This window comes from Vanessa cardui, chromosome 5 (assembly GCF_905220365.1).
Source record: "Vanessa cardui chromosome 5, ilVanCard2.1, whole genome shotgun sequence".
Lineage (NCBI taxonomy): Eukaryota > Metazoa > Arthropoda > Insecta > Lepidoptera > Nymphalidae > Vanessa > Vanessa cardui.
Window position 1 is genome coordinate 1756087 of NC_061127.1, and position 12446 is coordinate 1768532.

A 12446-nucleotide genomic window follows, 5' to 3' on the forward strand; every position below is an offset into this window, starting at 1 on the left:
TGGATTGATTAACAGGGACTGATTACTGATGATTATTTACGTTAAGTGAATCATATGATAGTCATTAAAACCGTTACACACGAGTGCGATATGCTGTTAATTATTTAACGGGCTCGTCCTAATCCAGGGATCATGGTTCTGTAAGCTTAAACATGAATTAAAAAAAAGACTTTCAATTTTTTAGACTGTTTTTTTTTTAAATATTTAAAATTCGAACGTTCGAATTAAAATTATAATTGATACGTAGCAAAAAAATATCGTTATGTAAACTTTATCTGTGACGTAACAGAATGCATCCAATCGCTTTATTGTTCTAAGAATTAATCTTATCATTCCTCATTTAACAAATACTTTTTTTCTAAAAACAGCTTATAGGCAGACGAATCTTTAAATACATAATATGATAATGTATCATTTTATCGCAAAAGTTCACAATCTACGTGGATTTTTATGTCAGGATATATGTATAAGTATATAGGTATATACATCTGTTTGTGGATGTGTAAACATGCGTAAACGCATGTTATGTACAATATTGTAAACGTATGCTTGGTTTATATATACGATTTTTTTACATATTTACAATTAATATTTAGGTTTTACTGCCCTCTCTTCTCTTACATTGCAAAATTCTAACCCTAAATTTTACCGAAAGAACTGTCATTTAAGTGATTTGGCCGTTGTACAAGCGTCTTTATTAATATGGGCACATCCATACAGTGTATTCCTTATAAATAGTAGGTGTACAAAAAACAGTAAATATTCAAAATTAGGGTGTATATGATTATTAAGAGAATCGCATACAAAATCTTACGAACAAAAAATACTTAAAAGATATAGCCATCCCTTTATGACAATGTGAATTAAGATTTTCGATGAAATTAGACACATGCAGGTTTCCTCACGATGTTTTCCTTCACCGCCGAGCACGAGATGAATTATAAACACAAATTAAGCACGTATATATATATATATATATATATATATATATATATAGTGGTGCTTGCCTGGGTTTGAACCCGCAATCATCGGTTAAGATGCACGCTTTCTAACCACTGGGCTCCATTATAGACAATCAAAATAAATTTTATTCAAGTGGGCTTTTACAAGCACTTTTGAATTTTTTTTTTTTTTTTATGGTATAGGTTGGCGGACGAGCATATGGGCCACCTGATGGTAAGTGGTCACCATCGCCCATAGACATTGACGCTGTTAGAAATATTAAGTATTCCTTAAATCATCAATGCGCCACCTACCTTGGAAACTAAGATGTTATGTCCCTTGTGCCTGTAGTTACACTGGCTCACTCAAAATTTTGAATCGTCAATTAACAATTAAGTGAAGTTACCACTGCACCGGTTCTTAAAGTAAATTCTACCGAGAAGAACCGGCAAGAAACTCAGTAGTTACTCTTTTTCAACATTTAAAAATAATGAAATACAAAACTCATAGTAGGTACCAACTATTGTTAATGAAATCGTGATTATATTCATTGCCTTATTTTCGTTTTATGAATTAGCTCGATTCACATATTCGTTTTTACTTGGTGGTAGGGCTTTTGGCAAGCCCGCCTGGGCAGGTACCACCCACTCATCAGATATTCTACCGCTAAACAACAGTATGCAGTATTGTTGTATTACGGTTTGAAGGGTGAGTGAACCAGTGTAACTACAGGCACAACAGACATACTTCCCAAGGTTGGTGCCGCATTGACGATGTAAGGTATAGTTAATATTTCTTAGCGTCATTATCTATGGGTGATGGTGACCACTCCCCATCAGGTGGCCCATATGCTCGTCCGCACACCTATTACATAAAAAAACGTAGTCAATTTACAAGAAGTCATTCAAATGAATTTGCGGATTGAGAACCAGAGATTTGTTATAAGATGATTTTTATTGAATTGATGATTCTTAATTTATCAATTAAAAACGAAAAACATGTACCTCTATCATACATAAAATGGAATATAAGACGAGAGACGATAAAGAAATGGAACGAAAGATATCTAAATTCAGACAAAGCAAAGTGACAAAAATATTTTTACCAAATTTAGAAAAGGCTTACAAAATTATCAGAACATTAAAAGCGACAAGTCACATAACAGATACGAAATTATTTCTGTCTGTTTCGCCAAACCACTTAACCTAATTTGATGATATTTGATATAAAGCAAGCATGAACCCCAAGGCTACATAATCTACTTTTTACATATAAAACCCCACGACCCCACCCAACCACTAATACGGGCAAGTTGTGGGGCAAAACTAGTACATTATAAATGGGTAAGATTCAGACTACATTCGTTTGTCAACTATTTTCCTTCTAAACTACCTATTCCCCAGCCAAAAACTCACTTATATAACTATACTTGATGTGCCCTTTATCACAGATCAGGGCTTAAAATTCTCGAAACACTGGGGCTACAAATGAGTTTAGGCCATAGAGCACGGAGGAATACCACACAAAATCATTTGAACATTTTCGTTTCTGTCAGTAATATCAATGTTTGTCAATAATATTTATCCTTCGTATATAAGTAAGTTGTAAAACATTCATTGGTTATTTTATTTTAATTTGACGATCTGTGTATGTATATGTGTGTGCTACAGGGCAGTTGCCCCGTTTCTCCTTAATCCCTCCCTAATCAACTTATTATATGCATTTAATTAATTATACACATATTTAACTTTACCAGACAATTATCTGTGATTAATAAGTTATTTTATAATAAAATATAATAAAAAATAATAATGCATCCAAATCCAAATCCAATTGAAAATGTTACAAAAAATCCATTGCAACAGAAAAATATTTTTTATAAAATAAAATAAAAAAATATATAACCTCAACCTTATTTGTGAATATTGTTATCAAACTGTATGAATAGACGACAAATTGAAGAGATCAAAACGCGTCGTTATACGTAACAGATAGCTTCGTAATAATAACTGAACTATGTGATGAAGAGAAATTGTTATGAAAATATACAAGACTATCTATTCAAACCATTTCCACTTGACTAATCAAGTTATTGCTACGCATTCTATTTCAGAGAGCAAAGCGAATTTTATATATTATTACGTTATAGACAAAATCATCACTTCATATTATAAAACAAACGTCCTTCGGTCACGTCTGTCTGAACGGATTTTCATGCGGTTTTCACTAATAGGTTTTTGTATAAATAAGTTAAAATAGAACGATAATTTTTAAACATGTCGGAAAAAGCAACAAAAAATATATGAATGAAAGGTAAAAATATTAAAAAAGCTTATGTCCACCCGTGCAAAGCCGGGACGGGGCGATTGTCAGCGATAAATTAATACTAATATTGGAGCTACAGATTTCGTTTGTTTAAAGGCCATAATCCTAGGATATACTAGTCTGATTTGTAACTATATTCTATATATAATACCACGTCGCCCCCACCTAGTTATATTATTAAAAAAAAAAAACATTAATTACATCTTCGGCTATTTTAGTACCGAATTGTCATTTTCGCTGTTAAAAAGTAGCAACTTTAGGGTTTGGTCGTGGCTTGATCATAAGTATAATTTTGTACAAATAAACAAACATATTAATCACACACATATATATTATTTACTAGTTGTTCCGCGGCTTCGGTCGCGTTTTAGGGGTTGGTTGTCACATGTTAGGCAAAAATGTATCCTATACCCAATGATATTCTAATAAACAGATATGTTATACCCATACTAAACAACAGAAAAAGTGTGCCGCGCCGGGGACCGTTTACTTTACATTTCGTTACAAGTAAAAAGGATAGCTTGATAGAAACAATAAGTAAAAGGGTTAACTAGATGTTTTAATTACGCAAAACGTCTTACTACGAAATTATGATGTATTATGACGTGTTACTACGTAAAACGACTAAAGGCGAACGTCCCAATTAGGACGTTTTCTAGTCTTCACTTTTTGCGCGTTAATAACATATCTGGTTACTAGAACATCATTGCCTATACCCTTCATTGGAGTTCAAGTTTGCTTCATAACAAAACTCAAATTCGGTTCATTGGTATGGTAATGAAAGAGCGACAGACAGCCAGACAGAGATACTTTCACATTTATAATATTAGTATATATTCTAATAGCTAGCTGAGCAAGACCCGACTTCTGGCCTCAAATCCTGAATGGACCAACTATGGAGTCTGGAAGTTACAAGTGTTTACAATCTCGGAAAGTGCGTAAAAGCCCTTGGTTCCGTACTTGAACTTTCCAATCGTCTTGGCAGGCTGTCCCAGCTGATTATGACAGTGAGGAAGCTTGAGCAGCCCTGGCCGATAACGGTTACAAGGACATCTGCTATGTCTTAAATTTACTCTGCTTAATATATGTTACTTGTAACAAATAACATGGATTTTGAACCCTTTCAGCGCTTAAATCAGGAAATCAGCGGTTTATTTTTATAAGAACAAAATCATAAATAAAATAAACCATCTAACACGAGTCGATGCAGCGATTAAGCCGTTGCATTTATTACTCTCCACACTGGTGACGCTTAAGTCAAACAAATGATAACATAATATAAACATACAATAAACGACTGTCAGACACAGTAAATAGAAACCAAAATCGCCTGCCAATATATAAATGTAATCACTCAAGGTTTACAATTGTAGGTATTTCATAAAATAATCTAATGTCTATACATATATTGAATTGTTTGTAGTTATATACATTAATTATGTTATAATTAATGAATGGGTTCAAAATAAAAACTAATTAGGTTGTGATATTATTTGTACTATACGTTACGCTGCGTTCGATTTAATCTTATTAAATCACAATTCAAAATATATGCAAGAACAAACTTAAATATATAGTTTTTAATTTTAAAAAGATAGCACTTTCTACAATATAGATGTTAGTGTTAAAGGAATAAAGCTTTTATTTAAATACAAACTGAGAGTTATTTATAGCATTACAGAATAACTCTACATATTCCACGAGATATATGAAATATTAAAGGACGTTCATTTAAAACCACTTCTCTTTTACCACTGTGTTGCCAACACAATTTTGTGAAATATTTATCGACACTAATAGCATAAATATCTAAAATATGTTTGTTTTTACGTAGAGGGAGTAATCTATGGTAATGATCCAATTCCACATTTATACATTATTCCTATTCTAAGTTATTTCAATAATATAATTTTCTTTATGATTACATTACGCCCGTGCAAAGCCGGATGGATCACTAGTTTTAACGTTCTAAAGTAGCCAAACAATGTTAACAGTGATTGCGCTTAATTTTTCAAAGGAACATAATACATTTGCAGCTTGTGAGTTTAAGAAATATTTTTTATTCTATTTTAATTTGTAATGTGTGAATATTTTGGCGCATACTCAAGCTCCGTGCCATCTGCCTGTCAATCAGCTGATGGCGCCAAAACTTGTTATTTAATCTGTGATTAACGATTATTAGACTTTCTTTGCATTATCTAATCAGCGAACTTTAAGGAAAGAAGATTTAAACATTAAAATGACAATATTATGAGGACTTTAGCTCATTAATTATACTGACTGACATATGTGCCATTTCGGGCAATTTTAAAAATAGCTTTATAAATGATTTGTTTATCTTCCTTTATCATACAAGAAAAATTATGTACGAACATTTTTAGGCATTATATAATCATACTAATTACAAAGTGTCTGTCCAGTGAATTACTTGTTTAAACGTTAAACGAGAACAAATCCGATAGCAGGTAAAAAGTTCACTTCCCGGTAATAAACGGTAGACTATTCTTAGAACCTGCATAAATCACGACGAGGTTTCGTTCCGTGGTAGCGCATAACATAAACATAATAAAATAAAACGTTCCGATACATTTATCATATATTTCCTTCAAAACGTACACTGCTTTAAAATTATCGTATCGTAAAGATGCGATCAAACAATGAATAAATTAACGAAGTTACGTACCTCAAAACGTCGTAATCGAAGGGCACCAGGAACAGCTGATCACAACACAAACACGTGCGATTGGTGGCACCATTCGACCAAGTCTGAAATGTACTGTGCCCTATAACATTACGAGGCGAGACTTAGCGCGTCGCGCCTCTCACCAACGCACCGCATTTTTGCCAACAATTTCCTTCGAAACGCACAAAATGTCTGCACAGCTAGCTATCCTCACGATGAATGCGGTTATCACAGACGATAATACTATTTGCATGTACAAATACTCTTAATTGGTGTACACTTAAAATCCTTCAGTGGAAATTTACATTTAGGGATCAAATACACTCCGTATTTAATTATTTGCAATTTTTTTTTCTTTTCTATTACGACGTGTGTCTACGGCAGTTGGGCGCAAAATATTCAATGACACGTAAGACAGATTTATTTTTGCAAACACTATTTGTCTTCTCTAAAAAGTTTTTATAAATACTCTTTGGAGTTGCTTAAAAAATTACAGTAAAGAGTTCGAATACAATGCACAGTGCATCGTCGATTATTATCGCCTTTTTATTACTATTATTATGGCTGGCGTTTTTATTACGAACACAGTATACTTTGATATAAATACTATAAGCACTTAATATTAAACCAAGAACACGTCTGTCTCTGTCTTTATGATAAAACAAATGCAATTTTTACACAAAACGTAGAATAAAGTATGAGATAATATTTAAACTTTGTAATGTTGAGGTCGATAATTCATCAAAACTACAATAAAATTGATATAAGAGTCGGTATAGGTTATCTGAACAGCCATAACATTGTGTTAACACCCGAGGCGCCGGAGATATACGTTTCACGCGATATAGAGTCTTTAAACTTGAAATTTAAGATAATTTTAGTTCCTTAATGGCAAATTGACATTATTTTAAACATTTTATTACAATTAAATTGTCTTTATCAATATCGTACGAGCTAATAGTAACTTTTGAATAATATCAGGGCCAAGGTAAGTTAGGGTCTCTAGATTTATTACAAAGGTTTTTTTTTAATTTAAGCAGGCCGCCGTTAAGTGGTAATAAATGTCCAAATACTTTGGAATTGTAAGAAATACAAACCATTTTTACATCAAACGCAAATTCAATGGATGTGTATTACAAGTAATTTCTTCCTTCAATGGAGAGAGTTTGGAATATTTTACCAATATGCTCTAACGCGGGATGTATACACGAGTGGTAGGTTATCATCCAACACGTGCAGGTTTCCTCACGATGTTTACGTTCACAGATGAAAACAAGGAACAAAACTTAAGCACTCTAAAACCCAGTGGAGCTCGTCTGAGATTGAACTTGTAATCATCATTTAAGACTCACACATTTCAAACATGGGCTATGTACACGTGGTATTTTGCATGCGTTTGTATATTTTTTCTTGCAAATAATATCTAAAATTTTTAGCTTTGAGCTTAAGAGCGAACCTTAATGGACCAGTGTTAAGAAGCGTGCGTCTTAAGCGTTGATTGCTGGTTAAACCCAGGCAAGCACCACTGAATACTCATGTGTTTACAACAACAACAACAACAACAGCCTGTAAATTCCCACTGCTGGGCTAAAGGCCTCCTCTCCCTTTGAGGAGAAGGTTTGGAACATATTCCACCACGCTGTTCCAATGCGGGTTGGTGGAATACACATGTCGCAAGATTTCTTTGAAATTTGTCACATGCAGGTTTCCTCACGAGGTTTTCCTTCACCGCTGAGCACGAGATGAATTATAAAGACAAATTAAGCACATGAATCTGCGGTGCTTGCCTGGGTTTGAACCCGCAATCATCGGTTAAGATGCACGCGTTCAAACCACTGGACCATCTCGACTCCTCTCGACTCATGTGTTTAATTTGTGTTTATAATTCACCGTGAAAACGTCGTCGAGGAAACCTGCATGTCTCTAATTTCATAGAAATTCGGCCACATGTGTATTCCACCAATCCGGATTGGGGCAGCGTGGTGTAATATATTCCAAACCTTCTCCTCAAAGGGAGAGGAGGCCTTAGCCCAGCAGTGGAAAATAAACAGGTTGTTGTTGTTGTTGCTTAAGAGCACTCATTCCAATATCCGCTTCTCAATTATCATTTTAAGCTTGTATGCGTGTGACTATGTAAGTGTGTGTAACTTCTTAATAAAATAATTATAAAAACTTTGACTTGACTCTGTGTTATTAATCTCTTTATTATAAGCAAAAGAGATTATAGCAATAAACAAAGCTGAGAAATTTTAAAATAATAATAAGTAATTTTAGATATTGAGACGGAAATAATAATAATTTTATTGATATAAAACTATAAGATATTTTAGTTAAAAAAAAAATCAATACTAAATAATCTCAATTATTGGCTTTGCGATGTTTTACAGTTAAGCTATCGTTACTAAAATAAAATGTGATAATATAACATAAATTAAATCCAATCTATCGGGATACGGGGTCCATTCTACTAACTTATTACAATTATGTATATGTAAGTAAATTCTCACAAAAACTGTATCAGCGTAATTCGATCCCGGATCCAACTTTGACGAAACGCAACAAGATCTTTGCGTTCGTACAATAGGAATGCGGCGGTCAACGATTACATTTCGAATCGATTGCCATAAACAGTACCTACTGTCAGTTGCGTAGCTATCGTAGGGCCAGGTGCTGCAATGCACCAGGGGCCCGGATTTCAGGAGGCCCTCTAAACTAAACCTTAAGGTTGTGAAGTTATAAAATCACGACATAACACAACACAAGAGCACAAGATTTCTTATTTGGTATATATATATGAAAAGGTTAATTATAAGTTAAAGAAGGATGAGAAAGAGGAGGTGAGGGCCCGATTCTTTTTCTCTGCACCGGGGCCCTTCCTCACCTAGCTACGCCACTGAGTACTGTATCTAATAATAATCAATTTGTTAATAAATGTACTTACGGTACAGCTTGTTATACTGTATAGTATATATTCGTTTATCGTTTTGCATGAACAACAAATGTTTTTTAAAGCGCTTGTGTACCTTCTCGATCTATAACTCAATGAATCAATAAATCTACAATATACATACTACACCAAATCAAACAAACATGACGTTATAAAATTATGAATGACAAACAGTGCTAAAAGTTTTACAATAAATGACTCAGAACGTTTTTTAAATGTATGAAATGGCATTTTGAAGCTAGCAAACTTCTTTAAATTAATGGAGCAGAAAAACTGAACAAGTTCAAGGTCACGGCGGTTTTAATGACATACCAGTACATGGTACCTTAAACAGAATAAAGATATCCCACTGATGGACTTAAGCCTCCTCATAAATCGTTCTGGTTGGTATATGTAGTAGATTATCTTTTAACTTATAAAAGTTGCCACTGAATATCTTTAACTATGAACTTTTTTTTTATGTTATAGATTGGCGGACGAGCATATGGGCCACCTGATGGTAAGTGGTCACCATCACCCATAGACAATGACGCTGTAAGAAATATTAACTATTCCTTACATCGTCAATGCGCCACCAACCTTGGGAACTAAGATGTTATGTCCCTTGTGCCTGTATTTACACTGGCTCACTCACCCTTCAAACCGGAACACAACAATACTGCGTACTGTTGTTTGGCAGTAGAATAACTGATGAGTGGGTGGTACCTACCCAGACGGACTTGCACAAAGCAATAAAACAATAACACAATAAAACATATGATAAATAAAATTTTAACAAAAAGAAAAACCGACTTCAAACAAAACACAATTTTAAAACAAATAAAAATGTACTAAAAAGTAATAAAAATAATTGCATATTTAACATATTTTTGAGAGTCCTCCTAGGTAAAATGAAATGAAAAATATTAGGCTACTTAAAAGTCGATTTACGATTATATAACGTAGTTATAGTTATTGTTATATTTGGAGCAGGTGTCAGCCACGGGCACACGCTTCAACAATCAAAAGAAAGAAGCGATACCTTGATTGACCCAGTATAATATCGTGTAAAAGGTAATTTGTAAGAAACATATTTCTTAAAGTATTCTCGTATTGTTTTTTGATAGATATAGGGTTGGCTGACACCGACTCCAAATATAGCAATAATTATAACTACATTATATAATCGTAAATCGACTTTTAAGTAGCCTAATATTTTGCATTTCATTTTACCTAGGAGGACTCTCAAAAATATGTTAAATATGCAATTATTTTTATTACTTTTTAGTACATTTTTATTTGTTTTAAAATTGTGTTTTGTTTGAAGTCGGTTTTTCTTTTTGTTAAAATTTTATTTATTTTTTGATTTTAAGTGAAGCTGATGTAGACTAACATATTTTACTTAATATGGATAGATTAAGCGTGCCTTTTATATGAATCAGAAACTACTTCGGTGACAATTTCAAAAGAAACTTTTGAATATAGCAAAAATAGACTTTCGAAAATGCGGCTCTAATACGTTATACGGCATAAACTACAAAGTACCACCCTCGAAAGAGCTGTAATCGACCTCAGTAAAAAAACTTTGCAAAAGAGCTATTCGTATGCTATGTCGTACATCATATGACATCACATCATATACACAAAATTTGATTAAAGACAGTAAGAAATTCTGCCCCAAATCGCACCCTAACTGTAAGCCGTTTAGGAGTTCCGTCAATACATAGTATAAAAAAAAATGCTTTCTCTGTCCCTATATCTTTAAAACTACGCAACGGATTTTAATGTTGTTTTTTTTAATAGACAGTGTGATACAAGGGGAAGGTTTGTGTATATAATAAATGAACAATACAGTAAAGAAACACTGACAATTTTAGAAGTTTGCAATGAGATGTCGTAAATAAACAAATTCTTTAGTATATTTAGTATCAGTATTGCACCCGTGAGAAGTAGGGGCGGGTCGCTAGTTGATTATAATATTCGATTATGACAATTACATGAACAAAACCTCGTTCCGGAAGGTGATTCAAATATCCAAGTAACCCAAAAATAAAAGATTCGACTGAGTATTGCTAACGCGCTCCTCAGAATTGTTCCGTTCCCTCCCGTTCCCTTAATTTGTCATGGATCCTATGCTCATAACCTTACCAAACTTTTACCAAACTACCCTTAAAGTATATCCTTTATAATAAAAAAGAATCATCAAAATTGTGCCAATCAATTTTGAATTATTCACCTATTTATCGCGCACATACATAATGCAAATTTAAAAGTTATGTCGTTTTCATACGGATACCATCGTCGGAAAAAAATAAAATTAAAATGGGACCCCACGGGAAGCACTACCTTTCAAACAAAAAAAAAATATCAAAATCGGTCCACCCAGTAAAAAGTTATGAGGTAACAAACATAAAAAAAAAATACAGACGAATTGATAACCTCCTCCTTTTTGAAGTCGGTTGAAAATCAAATGGTGTTTGCTCATCCTGGACAATCATAAACCTGCGATCTTAAGACTAACATTTATAATATTATCTACCGTAGACGCTGATGGTATTGGTAATGTCACCAAATTCTGCACAACCATGTTTTGGGGAGAGGGATCGGGCCTCAGGAACTCTCACTTACCGGACGAAACGCGGTTGCATAGCTACCACTTTACGCCGATTTTAAGTGAGAGAGTGGTACTTCCCCGGGCGTGCGGCCCATTCGACTGCAACCGAGAGGTATGCAGCGTGGCACTACCAGAAAACTTAGTATAGTTGTGAAATGATGATTCAAAAATGCTTGTGAATTCAAGTACAAATTAAAAAAAAGATTTTTTTATATGTTCTGTTTGAAAATAGAATAAAACATTAAAAACAAACTATTACAACTCTTTTTTTCAAATACTTTACTTACACGGAATGTATACTATTAACAATTTTACAAACTCAACGAAATTGATATATTTCATTATTTATTGATATATTGTATAAGCCTACTTGAATAAAGTACATACATTTGCATACATCATACGAATAACCGGGACATTTATCCACAATCAACTAGACTCGAATGATACCACGAGGCACAAATATATTAATATTAGCAAAAACGTCAGTCTAGACACAAATTCAATTACCCTAATTGTAAGTCCACCGTCTACAGATATTAGGTCGAGCCTTTGAGCGGAAACCGTAACAAAACTGGGTTAGATATAATTATAACTGTCGCAGAATACTTGTGAATACAACGATATTATAATCATATATGACATCACATGTACGGATTTACGCCAGCAGTTTGAATTTGATAGAACAGCGTTTAAATCAAATTTACAGTACATTAACAGCCTGATAATTTCCCACTGCTGGGATATGACCTCCTCTCCCTCCAAGGAGAAAGTTAGGTTAGATTATTCCACCACCCTGCTCCAATGCGGATAGGTCGATTCACATGGAGCAAATTTCGTTGAAATTTAACACAGGCAGGTTTCCTCACAATGTTTTCCTTCATCGCCATAATAAACAGGAATTAAGCACAGGAATTAAGAAAATTCAGTGGGTGCTTGCCTGGGTTAGAACCCGC

At 33.8% G+C, this 12446-nt stretch overlaps 1 protein-coding gene across 1 annotated transcript in view; it reads right to left on the reverse strand.

Moving 5' to 3' along the window:
• Positions 1–6534, reverse strand: part of LOC124544549 — a 43157-nt gene extending 36623 nt beyond the window's left edge. Inside the window, exon 1 of the mRNA XM_047123139.1 lies at positions 5951–6534. The gene's annotated coding sequence lies outside the window, so the exon portion shown is untranslated. The remainder of the gene's footprint in view (positions 1–5950) is intronic.
• Positions 6535–12446: the final 5912 nt, after the last annotated feature.